Raw genomic sequence first — 18,856 nt, 5'->3', positions numbered from 1 at the left:
AAGAACAAGTGTTTAAAAGTACGAGGATTAAATACTAAAAAAGAACAAAGAAGGTAAACATTTACAATTAAGCTAAGCTGGAGGTGAGGGAGGACAATTATACTGCACAGAACAAGAACAAATAACAGTAATGATAACAAGTATAGTGCAAATTGGACAAATACAGCTGAGAAAAGGTCAAGTAATATGCTACCAACACAAGTAATTAGCTGCAGTTGTGTAGTGTTCTGTGTAGGTGTGTGTGTGTATTTGTTTGTATAAAGAAAAGTCTTCAAGCTGATATTGTTGGATGTGTAGTGAGTGGGATGGATAAGTTACAGTCCAGACTTTATTTTTTTGGAGGCAGAAGAGAGAGAGTTCAGCTTCTTGACAGCCTGATGGATAATGCTGTTTCACAGTCTGGTGGAGCAGACTCAGAGGCTCTGATGTCTTTTCCCAAATGGCAGGAGACTCAAGAGACTATGTAAGGGATGGGTTGGTTTGCCTGCAATGCTGGTGGATTTGCAGGTTAAGTGGGTGATCTTCCTAGCTGCTTTTGGGGACAGTATAGCTCCCAAACCACAAACCTCAATGATGCCTTAGTAGAAGGAAATCAGGATGGGTGCCAGGGCTCTTGCTCCATTTAGCTTTTGGAGGAAGTAGAGATGTTGCTGGGCTTTCTTGGCCGATGATAGAGTGTTACTTGTCCAGGAGAGGTCCCCAGTGATATACAAATCCATAAATTTAGTGCTAGTCACCCACAGCAGTGCCGTTGATGGTCAGTGAGGGGTGTAGGGTGTGGGCTCTCCACATGTCAATAACAATCTCCTTTCCTTTTCCTACATTTAGGGAAAGATTGTTATCTTTGCACCATGTGGCCAGTTCCTGCAGTTTGATTTGTCGTTGTTGTTGATGAGACCCACTACATTTATGTCATGAGCAAATTGACAAAGTGGTTGGAACTGTAAGTTGGTGCACAGTCATGGGTCAACAGGGTGAAAAGCAGGGGACTGATCACTCATCCTTGGGCGGCCATTGTGCTTAGTGTGGTGCTTGCTGGTCCTTATTGGTTGCGGTCTCTCAGTGAGAAAGTCTAGTATCCAGTTATGGAATAAGGTTTTGATCCTCAGCAGATCGAGTTCCCTTATCAACTGCTGAGGGATGATGGTGTTGAATGCTGAACTGAAATCTATGGAGAGCATGTCATGTAAGAGCCTTTCATGTACAGGTGGGTGAGGAATAAGTGCAGGGCAGACAGCCATCCTGAAGGTGGTGTTGAAGATGACTGTGAGGACATCCCTGAGATCTTCAACCCAATCTTTCAGCACACAACCAGATCAACAGCCTTGTGTTTTTCATGGAGAGTGATTTCTTGATGCTGGCTGGGGAAAGGCACAAAACGTTTGTCATTGAGAGGAGGTGGTTTCTTCTGTGCAGTCATGTTTAGTGCTTTAAAACCTCCTAAGAAATTGTAGTAGTAGTAGTTGTAGTTGGTTCATCAGAGTGATGTTGCTGTCACAGGCCTTTAGTGGAGGTTTGTAATAAGCGATGGTCTGTATCCCCTGCCACAGGCTCCATGTGTCTCTGTTGTCTGTGAAATGATAGGTTATCCTTTTGTACAGACGGTTTCCTAATACCACGGGACAGGTTGGCTCTTGCTGTTCTCAGTTCAATTATAATAAAAATTTTTTGCCATGTAATATTGCATTTCTGATTCTGCCCAATGAGTGCTTAAAATCTAATTGTCCCTCTCGGAGAAGTAAAAATTAACTCAATTGAATTACAAATCCACTTTTTTATGGGTTCTTTGACTTTGAGAGTCGTGAATGGGTCATTCAACAGCAGGTATGTTATGACTTGAGAACCTTTTAGCTGGAAAAGTGGACACAAACATCCTGCAGTACCTCAGTACCATCAGGTAGGACAATGAATGTCCATCTGCTCTGGTTCTGTTTTACTGTAGCCAGCTTTGTGCTTTGACCTCCCTGTGGAGAAAAGCAAGCACAAAGAGAGATCACTGGAGTATAACCACAGATCACTTCCCTTTGGTATATTTATGACTGGAACGTTGTAGCTGTATTTGTATTACATTCAAACTCACAGTTGAGTGTTTTGCTGCTCTGTCAGTGCTCGTTAACCAGGGCATCATGTTGAGAGATGTCCTCCAGACAATTTGTTTGGAGGACATTAGTTATTTAGAGGTGAAATACATTATCATCAAGCCTTTTTTAATTGAAACGTGACCAATTTATACCTCTTATAATCATAATTAATTCTGAAATGATCCCTCACGTATCGAGCCTCTTAATCTTACAGTACATGAACCTCAACCGAACAGATGTTGTAAAGTGTATTAAATTATATCAAGTGCAGTTCATTAATAAGCTTCGCTGTCCTGTAAAAACCATATATCTCCAAAACATAAGCCTTTTCTGAGCTGAGAAAAACAGCCAATTTTTTCCCGTTTTGTGACATTGATAATGCAGTGGAGTTTTTTTTAATTGCACATTTTAATTAACATTTCCTACTGTCACATGATAGTCATTGAGGTTGCTAATGACTGCAATCATTTGTTAAAGATTCTGCAAAATGTACTATCATTAACAAATAAAACAAACAAAAAGAAAAACAAGGTGATTTTCTGAATATGTTGACAGTGGATCAGTTTGAAATATTTCAGGGATTAATAGAATAAGAGGGAGCAGCTACAGGGCTGCAGGCAACCAAACTGCACATCTCTAACTCGTCAGCGACGTAACCAACTTTACTGCGTCCTGTTGATGCAATTGAATGCATTTTTTAGTGACTGGCTTCTTTAATAAAACAATGTTTGCTTGTGCAGTAAACAGTTACACCAGTTGCCCTTCTGTTGTATTTCTGAGAGAGTCGCAACTCAAGGGCAACCTGTTTCCAAAATTCAGTGGCATGTATAAACCATATTTACCAACACCACATAAAATCTTAACTAATTCACAAACCCATTTAGTAATATTATTTGGATATATATCTACCATAATTCACTATAGCAAAGCAGAGCAGATGATCCAGGTCACCTCTGAAATACAGTTGTTTTGACATGGTGCTGTATATAACCAAATAAATAATGCTGATTTTTATTTACAGATGATGATGAATACACTCCCATAAGTCCATGTAGCTGGATGCAATTAGTCACATTGCCGGTGTGCTCCATTGTCATCATGTTTTTAGCACAGTTATCCCTGATTCATCCCTATCTTTAATGTGAGTGCTGAAAATTCTTTGTTGAATTGTGATTTGGCTAAACAAAGCCATGACTCATTATGTGAACTATATGTGCTGCCAGTGAGACTTTGTTTCCACAACCATGTAAAGAAAGACTTCCTCAGAATGTAATGAATTGTATTACAAAACAAGTGATAACACAGGAGTCATTCTGTGATATTAAAATAATCCAAATCAAGCTCAACTCACTTTATGTAATAGTCTGGCATTGCCACCACATTGAAATATGCATATGTGCCTGCAGCCTTAATCATCACTGCGTTACTTGTGCAGAATCAGTGGTGCACTTAGCTTCAGTCTGTAGCACACTAATTTATCAACTATTTAATTATTTAACATAAGCTTCATTCTATCTTCATATTTGGAGTGAAATTTGTATTATTCTTAAACTGTCCTAGATCAAAGCACATTGTCGTCATTTGAGCTGAATATTTAGGTTAGTGTGAAGCAACAGAGCCATAGAAGGCAGTGAAGTGGGTCTGCAATGTTTAATTCTTGTAGTCTTATCTTAGCAAAAGGGGAAATAAATAGCAAAGAGAAATCACTGGAGGGAGAACGGTTCCTAAATCATGGCAAGCCTGTGAATTACATAAATGGAATATTAATGAGACTTACATTTATATACTCAACAGCTGCTGGTTTAAAAATGATCCAGGACTCAAAGGAAAAAGCTTGTTGTTCCCCTCAGTTTAAAAAAAACAAAACAAAAAATTATTTTTATGTTTGCCTGCAAGGGTGTTGTTGAATGACTTGATGTTTATTAGGCTCTAATGTTCCTTGTACTCTCAATAGGACACGCCACACCATTACAAATCACATCAGGCTGCTGTAACATCTGCCTGAAATGTCTTTTGGCCACTCCCAGTTACAGTTTGTGGCTCACAGTGACTGGAACGAGTTGCAAAAGACTTTGAATTGGACAATTTCATTTCTATCTCTGCCTTCTGGGTCTGTTTTTGAGACATTTCCTGGCATACAAGCAAGTGTTTCTCACGAAATAACATTTCTGCTAGGGCTTCTGTACTGTAGGTTTTTGTCCATACGCTTTCCTTTTCCTTGTCTCTCCTGTTGTCCCATCAACACTATGTGCCTCTTTGCTGGCTGGAAGCTGTCTTTAATGTATGTGTTTGGCATTATGCAAAGGTTAAAAAGAAATAGAGGTTAAATAAAAATACATTTTGAGGAACTCAGCAGGAAATTGAAAACACCAGGACAACCATGCATGCCCTCAAGAACTGAAACCCTTTTGGGTGAAGGTCATGGGATTGTTTTTATTTGTTTTTTTGACACAGCAGCAGCAGCAGCAGCAGCAGCAGCATTTCCACTTACTGACTACACTTCCTTTTTGGGAACCATACATTTCAGTGATTGGGCATCAATTTTCATGCAAAAAGTAGTATGGTTATGATAAAACATGAACATATTTTAAGTAGGTAACACTTTTTAAAAACACTACTGATCAGTGAAACAGTCATATGATGTAAAGAGTCTTCCTTCTTGAGGTTTTCCTTGATGATTTTCTCCAGGTACCAGCCTCAACATCTGTCAGACACCGTGAACACTGCTGCTCATGATAACAACTCAGTTAAATACTAAAGTAACCACTTCCTGTGTACCAGATGATTAGCCTAAGGTAAAAGCAGCTGACGGTGTGTGTTACCCGCAGCAAATAGGAACATTTTCAGACATATTGTGTTTGACATATTGGTGTGTTTCAATCTTTACTGTATCAGTCATCAAATAAGACAACAATTACATTAATCTAAAACTTCATAGTTTATTCTTATAATATGACCCAATTAGATCATATTATAGTTTATATTCTGTGTCATTTTCTGTTTTTGGGGTCAAAAATGGATACAGAAGAGATACTGGTGATGTATCCTGACTGGATTTCCATCCATGATGTTATTCTTGTAGCCAAAGATTCACCATTACACCTGAAGTGAGTTAATGTTGTTTGAGTTTGGTACTCTGAGCAGCAGTGATGACTCATAGTTAATGTTTAGTGGTGCAGTAATGTCAATTATTATAAATAATAGATAACAAGAAAAAAAGAAATTGGAGACTAAAAGAACAGATCTATCTTTGAAGGGATTTTCCTTGTGTGATTTGTTATAGCCTGTCTTATAAAAGGTCAGAGAAACAATTTCTTTTAGAGGTGCAGTGATCTCCACGGGATGTTTTTTATGAGGTTCTTTCTTAGTATTTTTGTTTGTTTTTCTTATGTACTCCAGCGGTGTAATCCCTGTCTATCACATTTTCGATAAAGACTTGTGGTGAGGCATGCTACGCCTACCGATGTGTCCCTGCATCTCCAACATGGCGCACAGCAGATTTGCCATTGCGAGAAACACAGCTTTCCTTCCAGAGGGCAATGTTTCATTTGCTTTCCTCTCATCCACAAACAAAAATAATGTTATTGTTTTTATTGCCAGTCAATCAAGGCTCAGCAAGTGGAAGGAGTGATCCATCTCTTAGCTGCTGTGCAAGGATGTTGTCATATTTATAATACAATTAAAAAAAACACAGAACATCAGCTTTATTTGTGGATTATTTCAATAAACATCAAATGAATTTCAGATTCAAATATATGTATAATGTGTTGAGAAAAAAAGAATCTTAGAATGGTCATATTCTTACTGTAGGTTTGGCTTTGTAAACAGAGAAAAGTGAATCAGTACCGTGTTATTTCTAGACTGCTGACATTTAGAATGAGTTGATTATATTAACTCATGCATTGCCATTTTCACAAATCTTTGGCTGCCTCAGTGACGGGCCCCTGAATGACCTCTGTCAGAGCGTGAAATAGATAGACAGTGAAATGTGTTTTAATAGAGCCGGATCACGACACTTTCAGTCGTCAAGGGGATTGTAAATAGCGTAATATGACGGTGGGAGAGAAAACATCAGTTCTGCACTAATACGTTCAGAACATTGTGCATGTAATCATTTCAGTGTCTCATAGATTAGATGGTTCCTTGGAGACAGCACACAGTGTTCATGTTGTCAGATGTATTATCTACCAGAGGCTTGTCAGTGGGGACCATCTACATAATCTTGTGTGTGCTACAGTGTATGACATTGCAACTCTCTACACTCACCTTGTGTGTTATTTGATGCATGCTTTGTACTTTCTACCATGATTTATCAAGCTGCAGGGTCAAGGAGGACACATTTAAAGAGGAAATATGTTCTGCTGTCTGTACTGACAGATGCTTCAGGGTGACAGATGTCATTTACATCCATAAACTGCCATTTACTTCTTCTAGCTGCTGCCTTGCCCTGAAAATAACATAATTCATATACTGCTGCAAGCACATTCATCCACTGTTTAGTTTACATTTAGTACCTCTGCTGTAACAATGCAATCCTTTCCATTTAAGGAAAATAAAACTGTGGGATGTCCACTCAAATCATTTCTCACTTATATCAGTTACCACTAATCCTTTGGGAACTGCAAGCATTATGCATAGTTATGAGATGCAGAATTCACAGTTGCAATGCATACTGCAGCTCACAGGAACAAGTTTAGTTTCAGATGTGCTTAGAATTAATGAGCGACATCCTCATAAAAATTTAACCAACCTAAAAATGTGGAACTGAGGAGCTATTATTTCTTCACTTTGTGTATTGTCTAACTGATAGCTATGAAATATTGTTTTGCACATTTTCTATTCACAATACTGTATGGCCATGCCATTAACAGACATTAGCTGTTGACATTAAATGAGAAACTGGCTATAGAAAATGTAAAAAGAACATTTGCATTCTCATTTAGTTTCTTTTGGTATTAAATCCTCTCTTCAAATTTAGTTAATTTACATTCCATGGTGTTCTTGTCAACCTCCTTTGAGTATTGTGGCTGTACCATTTCAATTAAGTTGCAGTGGAATGCAATGCCATGGGATTTCTGGATGGGCTGAACCACAGGGGCAATTCATTGTCTGACTTCCTGCTCTCTGATATCACTGTCCCTTTCTGTTACAAGGAGCCTCTGAGCTGGGAGACTCAGTTGGAATAGAAAAGAGCCTGCAGGTGCACAGTTAACAATATAATTGAGGAAACACTGCAGTAACTAAACATCCTGTGTATCATGCAGTGAATGCTAACAGGATTAATTATAGGACGATAGTTGTTTGCGACAACTACGAAACCTGATTACCATGGAAAGAAAATCCTGAAAAATATTCTCAAAACATTTATCTTTTGTGTATGTGTGCAGTTCTCTGTTTGTGTAAACCTGTGCTCATTACAGACTCAGACCCCAGGGCACAGCCTGCCACACATTCTCATGCTCATTTATCAAGATGTACACAACCCTCCCTATCTGCCATCTCTAAGAATCAACCGCTTTTAGTCACACAGTTAAAATTCAATTGATCAATTTGTGTGAGATACACTTTTTCCAAAGAACAGAGCACTTCGTACTTAAGGGTTGTTTGACAGATGTTGTCCCTTGCTTTCATCTTGCAATATTTTGGAAAATAGATTTAGTTACTGAAAATGTAATATATTTGGAAAAGTTTTGTGAATGCAGGATGTAAAAAAAGAAAAGAAAAGAAAGGCTAAAAATAATTCCATTCTTTTGGGATCCAGAATAATGTTTTCAAATTCTGGTATCTGCTCTCCACACTGGATAGTATCTTAACCTCAGTGGAACTCATTAGGACCCCACATTACACTTGCCTGGAAGTACTTCCTGGCCCTGGTCCCAAGTGGTAACTCCAAACTAAGTTCATAAACACAAAACAGCCAAGACAGACAATCTGCGTCACACAGATTTTGGGAAGGACTCATATATTATAGTTGGAGTTAAGAGTTAATTGTGCTATACCTGTCTTACAGATAAACACACAATTACTTAAGTTCCTTTCTACTAATGTCACACATAGGGATAGGTATCATTGTAATGGTTCTGCAACTTTTCCCAATACTGCTCATTGATTTGACACTATAACCTTTTCCTTAAGAGACAAACCAAAACAAATTAGAGCAGAATTAACATTGCTTCATTTTCTCATATGTATACTGTATAGAAATGAACATTCTCAAGCAGCATTGTTTTGAACAAATTACTATTATAGACTCTATGATGTTGTGGTGATGTGGCCTATAATGAATTAAATAGTTCTTAGCAGGTCTTCTGGCTTATAGTGTTCCCTGCAGTAGAGAATACCCTCTCACAAGAGATCAAGGAGGTTTAAGTGCAAATTTAGCTTACTGCAATGTTTTTGAGGAGTGGCGGAGTAGCTCTCTTCTCCTGCCACCATATCACAGGATCTTCAGCCCTGGGGATGTGTGGTGCAGGCATGAATGATACTTCCAACTGAAATACATTAGATTGAAAATTGTGCTGAGTGTCACGAAAAAAATGTAAAACATTTGTGTCTATGAATCTTGAGTAGACTAAATGTCATGTCTATTTCACAAACTGCCATGAGACTGGGTCGACTCCTCCACCTCCTTCAGGTGGTCAAGGTCATCCTTGGTCATTGCCTTTTACAGTCATGGGTCCAAGGCTGATGTTTGGATTACTGGACACTGCTCTAAGAATCTCTCATTCTATCATTAGATAGAGCAAGTTCCCTCTGGTCTTGACATCACTATGAGTGAGTGTAGTGGAAGGCCAGAAACAACAAAAAGACAACTAAATTAAATTACTGCACATTGAATATTAAGTTCAATTGTTACATTTGGGAATTTCAATATAATACTTTATGTTTTGAACTGGCTTCTTGCCACTCTGCTGTTTTTCCTTCAAGGCTGTTTTGGACATCAAGGATCTCTTGAACCAAACAACCACTGCTCTGATTCGGGCTGCCAATCTATCAATGGTAGATCCTTTTGTAGATTTTCTGCGCTACCAGATTTAATGTGTGCGCAAAGCATTTTTAGCATTTTTTACAATGACTAGCCTCTAGTTGGCAAATCAGTAGTCAGCATTTTCAACATTCACAACTACAATCTTGCTCGACTCTCAATCTCTTCCAGAACATCAGAGATCTCCTCTGACACTACATTACCTGTTTTCGTGTACACTGCCTTGATGCGGAGAAGAGTCTATTATAGGTTTTTTTTCTTTAGTCTTTCTAGTTGTTTTTTTAAAAAAAATAAGTTTAGTTTTAGTTAGTTAAGTAGTTTTGGTTTAGTTTTTATTTCGAGGAACTGACTAGCTTTAGTTTAATTTTACTCAGTATTAGTTTTTCAGGTATTAGAACGATTCAAACTGAACAGGAAAGTAAAGAGGGAGAAAACAAAATGACAACAAAAATAAGCAGATTTTTTCTGCAGTTCAGTTTAGTTTTAGTTTTTTTTAAACTATCATTTTTATTTTTATTTCAGTTAACTAAATTCATTTCTCATTGCTAGTTTTAGTTTTAGTTAACTGTAATAACCCTGGTGTGGAGGACCTTCTGTTTTACACTGCCCTGACTTGTTTAGTGCACAGGTGTTAGGCCTGGGCACATAGTGGTGATGGTTAAGGTTAGGTTAAGTCTCCTGGAAGTGAATTAAAGTCTATGTAATGTCCCCAAAAGTGACCATGATCTGAGGTTTATGTAGCCTAAATACATTTCTGCAACACCAAGAGAAGAACCAGTATTGTCGGAGCTTATCAAGACTACTGTCTTTAATAATTTAGCTCCGAAGCCCATTTAATTCCTAGTCACACATTATTTTACAAAATTAAGAGGATGTACTCTGCCTTTTGGGATTCAGGTCTGTGCGCTGGACTTCTTTGTTTACATGCTTAGGATGGATGACATCACTCCTTCTTTACAGAGTCTAACAGGCCCAGCTCCACAGAGACAGTAATGGAATAGCTTAGAAATGAGCTCTCGTCATCCATCACTATAAGCTCGGGTGGAACGTCATGACCTTACGTTCTTCAACAAAATGAATGACCAGTTATGGCTTAAAGGTCCTTGTCTTCCTTATGAGGAAGTAATTCTAATCTTGTCTTGCCTCCGATACAGAATATAGTGACCACAAAAACCTCCAGTGTCACTTTGGCTTCTGTTCGTTTCTTTCTCTCAAGTAGAGTTGTATTTTGTGATTGCATAAAAGGAATAGCATCAATAATTCATGAGGCACTATGTCCAAGTTCTTCTCAGTCAGTCATTTTTGTACACAACATTGGGATTTCAAATGGATTTTGATGTTATGGCATTCAACTATTTATATTCCATGTACGTACACATATATTTAATGAAATATGCAGTATAAGTAAGTAATAGTATTACATAAAACGTCATGTTAATTGTGTGGTTTGTCTAAATTCACACTACAATTTAACCGTGTAATATTCAGTCAGTCATATCAAGTGTTCTGCAATTTAAACTTTAACCCTTGTTCAGTTGTGTTTCAATTCATTTTGATGGCATGTTAAAAGTATAACATTCCAGTGTATGAGGAAGAAATGAGGAAGACATTTGTTTACAGGCTTCAGTATCTTATTGTCATTTGAATTCAGAACCATACAAAAGCAGTTTATGTAAAGAAATCATCTATATGTTGATCATCATCTAGCCTGTTGATCATTTTAATGTGTTGAATGTGATGATTCATATTTCATTTTTCCAGGACCATTTACTTTTCAACATTTTTGAAGATTGCATTTCCTGTAATGAGGAGACATTATTACAGTTTTCCTGGAATTAATTATCACACAATTTAATAAGGTGTAATCTTATTTGACGCATAGTTCATGGTTTTCACAGTGATTTAATCCGACTTAAAAGCCGCAAATTAGATAAAAGAGCAAGATGTTTTATGAAATCATTAAAAGAAATCTACTTTGTGGTTCCCCACAGGGCATCTGTACTAATGTAGCTGTAGAACACAGAGAGAGCCTGGTCAGAGTGGCTGAGATCACACCTCTGCACAAAATTGGGTCCAAACTGGGAAACAAATGCATTAGGGTTAAGATGGAAAAGACACTGTTCCAATCTAACTGGACTGTGTGCAGTGAGTAACCAAAGTGATTAAAATCTCTGTCATTGCCAATTTGTTGATTGCATGTGTGTTAAAGATTTCCTTTGTTGTTTCAAAATTAGTTGGACTGATATTATTGGCAATCATTTCAATCAGTCCAGTGATGCATGTTCATTGCAGCTGTGGCTAAGACCAAACATTGTTTGTAATGATACTTAGCATGGAAACGGCAGGAAATTAAATAACATATAAAATCAAATCCAGTTAGTGGTCTGCGCTCCATTCTGGCAGAGGCAGAAGACATCCATCAATCAGCATTAGACAACTAAACAGAGCCTCTTAGGATGTACAGTACGTGATTTAACTCTAATCTTGGCCAGATTGTATAATCTGTACACTTCAGTTTTAACAGTTTGGTTGCACTTTTAAGGATAAAATAATGAAACATCTCTACCTCTTTGCAGATATCGTTTGTGTTAGGGATAGATACAAGTAATAGATGAATCAATTACCAATCGGCCATCTTCTTCTCTGAAAGCAATTACTCAAATTAGAATGAAGTATATTACATGACTACTCGATCTGTGAAAAACGGGAGAATCAACATCCTTAGTGTTTGTAGTGGTTGCCATAGCATCACAAGATTGTTAATTTGATAGAAGAAAATGGTGATAAATCCATCTGTCAACTGTGTTTTATTGTTATTTTTAAGTGAAGCGAAGTTACATGAAATAAAGATCACAACTTTAAGGCAATTGTGTTCTTTTTCTGAGAAGAGACCTTTTAAATAGAACCTGTCGGTTACTTTCACTGACAACATATACATTTCCATGACATGCAGCTTTTGAGGCCACTTGTTTGACCTAATTTGTTGGAGTATTTTAAGGAAGTTTCCAGGTGATAGCGCAACTAGCATGGTGTCCAAATGTCAACCCTTTGAAGAGCCACAAAGGGACACAAACATTGTACCAGTGCTGCATATCACAGCATGGGATAAGATAGGTTGCAACACCTTGATGGGTCTTTATTAAAATACAACTCAATTCATACAGAACAACACACCACTTTTGTCTGGTTTATCACTCAAGACTTTTTTTTAGCAAGGTCATTTCTTTGTATCATAGCTTGAAGAGTGTACAAAGCACAAAAACAATCCTACCATTGCCAAACACACAACAGGAGGGGAAGGATAGTTGCTACTAGCAGCTCCAAAAGGTGACCCATCATATCCACTCCAGAGTTTGTCTTCTTTGTGGATCATTTGAACATAAATTACTCATTAAACCTTGTGCGAGAACACATTTGATGAGAATAGTGAGAAACTTGCAGAATTTGCTATGCATCAAGCAAGCTCAAAGATGAATAAGCTTCACTATGGACCTAGAGAAAACTTTGTCTCCTCTGAGGACATGTTTTAGTGTCGTGATGCAGAAACAACCAAAGCCCTTGTTTGGTTACAAGATGAAAATCTTTATAGTTGAATAACAGCTTGGACTAAGAGTAAGACTGAAAAGGGAGGCCCAACAATTGATGGTTAGTCAAAATTGCCATAATTGTTTTGAAAGAGTGAAGAATGTCTATCTGAATGAGTAAGAGCAACATCCCTGGCTCCATTTTATTAATATACCAACAAATGGTCAAACTCCAGATTGAGTTTCCCTGCCTGTTCAGTAACACATATTCCAAGATTGTTTTGGAGGTTTGGAATATAACTGATTAAGGGACCATCCTAACTATACTCAATAATTAATACCACAGTATTCATTTGACACTCTCTACACCTCACTCATTAGTATGGAGGTAGCAACAAACAGGTATTAAAACCTGCATAAACTGATTTTTGGCCACTTGAGGGTAGCAGAAACAAGCTGTAAACATAACATTGAAAGTTTACAAAGTTTACTTGTTTGCAAACAGTTGCTCACTTACACATCCATCAAAGACAGAGTCACATCAGCATTCATTTGGCATCATATTTCTGGCCTTCTTCCTACTTTTAGCTCTGTTTTGGTTTCCACCAACTCCTGTGGCAAATATCTGTCCCATCACTTGCTAAATGCTCATGTACAGACAAATCACTTGCTTTGTCTGCTGTTTGGTGCTGGTAGTGTGCAATGGGTTTATCAGAGGTTTTCCCCCCAAAACAGCTGCCTGCTGAGTCTAGAAATGGGGTTGATTAGAGCAATAAGAGTGACCATAAGAGTCAACCAAAGGTGCAGGTTGTAAAACCAAAACCTGAGCTAAAATATGCTAAAAATATCCATAGTGCACTATGATTACATAACATATATTGTTTGGTCCATTGTTAATCTAAAAACATTGATAGTATGGTTTTAAAGACTGTGATTTGTTGGCCCATACACATAAAATGGTGTTTTATGTATTCTAAAAGTAATAATAAATAAAACAGCCTTAAGCTATCCTACTGACATTTGAGTTTGAATTTAAATTTGATTGAGTTCATTTTTGCTTTGTATTAAGAACATAATGATGGAATATGGTGTGAAATTATCATCAGCACAATGGACGCTTGGCTATTTGGGCAAAATGGAAAGCTTGACACTAATGCAGAGGGAGCATAATCCTCAGTCTTCTTCTTAATGGTGTGATCGAGGACTGACTAACAAGCTAAATTTCACTTGCTAAGAGGATTATGTTTTGTTTCAACTAAATGGGATTACTAACCACTGATTCTTTGGAGCTGGGCAGAATTTCACCCACTGTCTAACAATAACATTATTTTATCCAAACAGCTGCTGAAGCATGAAGTTGGAAATCTGGACGAACAGTAGGTATAGAAACAGAAGTACAGGATTGGTACATAACCATCAACATAAATTTAATACAATTAAAAACGTTCTTTTTTCTGCTAAATCTCAAATTGGGAATCTGTTAGATTTTAGGAGTTTTATGAACTTTCATTTCTAATGCAATCCATGATATTTGAATAGTACAATACTTGCTGTATACAATACATGTACATACTACAGGACTATGAATCTGCTGGTCTCTTATCAGGCATACTTAAGCAGTCTGAGAATTGTTCCTCCTTTGTGCACAAACTGTTGTCAGAATGAAGATTAATTTAAAAAAAACAAGGAGAGATGATCAGACCAACTATACCATATATAACTATATAAACACAATTTGTGGTTAAAGCTGCACTAATCAGATTTTCTATTATTAACAATGGATCAAACGACTGTGTAATGGATCATTCATAGTAATTAACTTTCAGATGATTATCATGGATTATATTTTCTCATCAGCTCTACAAAGACATAGGGCCCTATTTTAACGATCTATAGTGCATGGCGTGAAGCGCGTGGCCCAAGTGCCTTTTCCAAAGGCACCAAATCCACTTTTGCTATTTTAACAGCGGAAAAATGGTCAGGCGCATTATCTAAAAGGGTCGGACTTGACTTTGATCTTGGACTGAGATATGTGGGTATACTTAGGCCACAAAGACTTGGCACCTAAACACAATATTGTATTGTCTTTCAAATCCCTTGAATGCAATGTACAGGATAACAACCTGTTTCACCATATCATCATTGAAAATGCTGTGGATGTCATACAGTTCATAAAAACTCGCTCATGGGTTTTGGAGGGCTTCATAAATGAGGGTTAGGGTTAGGTAGGGTTTTCAAACTTCTGGTTGACAGATTTGATTGCGCCAAAAGCATTGCTGACCTCTACATGAAGGGTGGAGGCAAAATATTAATGATATTAAATCAAGAGCACAAATTAGAATTCATGTGCACAAATGATTAAATCAAGAGCATGAATTATATAATTAATGCACAAGAAGTATTAAATCAAGGGTCAGAATAATTGAACCGTGCACATGAATTCATTTTTTCCCCAAGCATGACACCTCCCAGGATCCAAATTTATGTTAGTGTTGTATTTACAGCATCTCCTGCCCCAAAGTGGCAAGAAAGAAAATGTGTTGCTTTAATAGTATTTGCCTTTGAAAATGATCATTTATAACATGCTAAAGTTAAAGAATAGCAAACTCAGAGGCCTGTATGTAGCTGTGAAAGAGTTTACAGTATGTTGATGTATATTGTCTGAGGCTGTTTTTGACATTCACAATTATTTAATTATTTCCTCATTGTATTGTGTATTTTATTTGATAAGCACAAAAGCAAACAGACATATGGCCTGCAACCATAGATTGTATTTTTTTTGTCATAAAAAAACACATAAAACATCCCTCACTGTGTTCAAAGTCCAGGTGTAGAGCACAGGAAAATGCTTTGGGATGATTATGAATGTTTCTGAGCTTAGAGACAGTAAAATAGGGACGATATGTCAGGTAAGGAGGGTTCTTGCAAGAGTCCCTTTTTGCAAAGCAATAGTCCTGTTTGTGGGTATTTGAGCTTCTAAGATCAGACACATTTCAGAAAATGATTCTTGAAATGACAAATGTTTGTGGGTCCTCCTGCTGGTGTATGTGTGTATCCAGATTTCTACAGTAGCTTCACAGGTGTCATTATAAATCAGAAATGAAGGTTATGTACCATGGGGTTAAACCATTTTTTTCAAGATTGCAAAGACCAGTCATTGTAATTTCACAATATATTTAATATTTATAATATATTTAATATACATTGTATTATTTCAGCCTACTACCAGGTCAGGATTTGCATGTAATATAAATATGTTTAGCATAAACACCTTTCTCTGTCACATATTTGAACAACATGTAAGCAACAGAATGTGGTTAACCATTTCCCTCCAATGACAAATCATATTTAAAACTGTGCTGTATGACATCACATAATTAAAAAAGAGCACACTCAGGTCAAAATACAAGAGGCACAGCCCTATGGTGACCTCTGTCAAGGTTTAATCAGGACAAACTTAAGATTTTGCTCAGTGTGGTTTTATGGTAATCCACTGATTTCATTGGGATATTGATTGTATTTCTGTATTGATTTAGCTATTCAAACTACAACAACAATGTTGTATTTGAAGGGGGAGGTGGGCATAAGTTGTTTTTCAAGATACCAGTGAACTTGAACACTTGATCATTGTTGCAGTCAACAACACAAACCCACTTCACTTAAAAGCTTTAAAATGCACTGTCACATTCTCCAGACATGAACATGTCTGGTTTACTGATATCAGCTTCTGAGTGGCTTTTTAAATCACTGTGGCTGGTGCTAAAATTCATCTGACATGAACTACATTAGAAATGAGAGCCACAGGCATACTGCTGGGCAGATTTTAGAGCCAGTGATGCAGTGTTTCAGGGGTATGTAACAGTGCCATAAACTCAAAAAACCCCAAGCTTAACTCCCACAGCAACATACACGCACGCACACACACACACACACACACACACACACACACACACACACACACACACACACACACACACACACACACACACACACGCACCCAGCAACACATACACAGAGGAGAACAAACAGCACTATGTCAGTAACTGGTATATTTAGAGATAATGGTCCGAGAGAGGGGAGCCACTGGTAATTCAAAGAGCTGATCATCCTCCCTCACAAACATCTTTGTGCCAAGACTGATTGTCTTGATAAAATTTAAAGTCCAACACCCAAGGATCCCTTATCATTTTGTTTCAACTTAATGTTGGCCAGTAAGATTCATCAGGAGCTGTTCTCTGTCCAGTATTTATTTTGTTTGCTCTCTGCAGCACACAGTGGATGAGCAGTAAAAGCTGGTTTTGCTTTATCTCAATAGTGCACTTAAATGTGATTAAAAAAGGGATTTGTGAGGCAAGCATGTTTGCTCATGGTTTGGCAGGTACAAGATATCTACTCATATTCATATTCTGCTCCTTGCTCCGAACACCCATAGTAGACTCTAAACAGTGTCACATTGAGGCTGTGATATATCGTTAATGTGTCCATCACACTGTCTTCTCTGTCTCAGCTGTCCAAACAAACCTTTGCCTATTAGTCAATATCACACAGGCTATTTTTCTCTCTCTCTCTGTCCCCATGTGACTCATGGCCTTGGATTTCAAGGTTTCAAGGTCACAGTGGAAACGGTTGAGCTCTATTCATTATGTCTGTAATGATCCTTATTTGCTGCATTGGTCTGATTTTTCACCAAATGCTTGAGTATTAATTAGGAGGAAAAGTATCAGATCCATTATTACTTTGACAATATTTAGTAACATTTAAAAATATATATGTTAACTATCACATGATTTTACTATCCAAAACGTGTAATGCTTTGTTGAATTATGGGGAAAAAAGAAAGAAAAAAAAAAGCAGCAGACACAGAAGATGATGCAGGCTTATCAAGCAGCAGACATCCGGAGGAGAGGCTGAAAAACGCCATTAGTGTTTTTTGTTTATTTTTGCTTATATTCACAGTCTAGAATTTCCACCAGAGTAGCATACACTTTTTAACATCACTTGTCTCACTGATTGCTATCACAGCCTTAAATTTCCATTAACTTTGAAGTGGGAAATTTCTTTTTAGTCCCTCCATTCAAGTGTTCAAACACAAACACAAAAGCACTGAAAAAAAATGTCTAGCAAGTCATCCAGTACTACTAAGTAATACTTGTATATCTTCAATTTGTCTATGTATAGAGCCACCACCATGAATTACACTTTACATTTACAACACACTTTCCAGCTACAGTAATTAGCACAGCAAGGCGTGTTCATAAAATGAGAGAGGGAATATAATAGTATTATTCATAGTGGTGACAGCCTTGATTTATTACATCAATAAAAGCCACAGAAAGAGGAATATAGTTTGCTGGTCATAAAGTATGATAAGCCCAATGTCCATGCTTTTATAAACCCAGGCATTGTAAATATGGAAAACTCAATTACGTTTATCTGACATTACCACAGTTTGTAATGAAGTGATTCACAGTAACACATCTCTAATCACTATGTTCCACCAAGTTCCCAATCTTCACTCCTTTGTAGCATGAGTCATATGTAGCCATCTTTTTTTTCATCAGCAAACAGTACAAATATGATATATAGATTATTGCTTGTGTGGCCACACTGAGTGAAATGTGTATTGTGTCCCACAAACATAAAACAAGCTTTAGGTAAGAGGTATTGTTCATTTGTTAGTTTTATTTTCATTCAGAATACATTGCCACTTCCTACAAATGCCATTCAGTGTGGGCAATCCCTCATATAAGTAACATTTACAAACACACCACAGGAGGCCTTATCCTGTTATTGTTTTGGAAGCAGATGTCTTGGATCCTGACTTTTAAAAAAAGCCCACGCTGAAACTCAGGAAGCTCCTGTAATGAAGCAGGGAATTCTCTCAGAAGTGAGGCCCACCTGAAGGACTCAGAAGGGAAAGACTTATTGCCTTCTGCAAGTTACAACTCTTGCAGCCCTATGCTTTAGTGAGATATGTCTCAAGCTGCCGTGATGTATGACTTAAGGTCGCTTGTTGACGCTCACTTAAATCTTTGAGCTTGCAAGCCTCTGAAATGTGTAGTTATAATACCAGAAATCACAAGCACCCTCTCTTCTAAGAAGCTAATGGCTCTAGTGTTTTAAGTGATGTTAGCATGCAGAATATATCACGCATCCACTAAGCTAAGACTGACTGCACCCTACAGTGCTTTGGTCTACTTTTTACATGCACCTCATGACATGGGTTCACCCAGAGGAAAATGGTAGGCTGAGAACCTCATGTACCA

This window comes from Scomber japonicus, chromosome 3 (genome assembly GCF_027409825.1).
Source record: "Scomber japonicus isolate fScoJap1 chromosome 3, fScoJap1.pri, whole genome shotgun sequence".
Classification (NCBI taxonomy): Eukaryota; Metazoa; Chordata; class Actinopteri; order Scombriformes; family Scombridae; genus Scomber; species Scomber japonicus.
The sequence above is the reverse complement of the archived record's forward strand: the minus strand, read 5'-3'. Positions refer to the sequence as shown.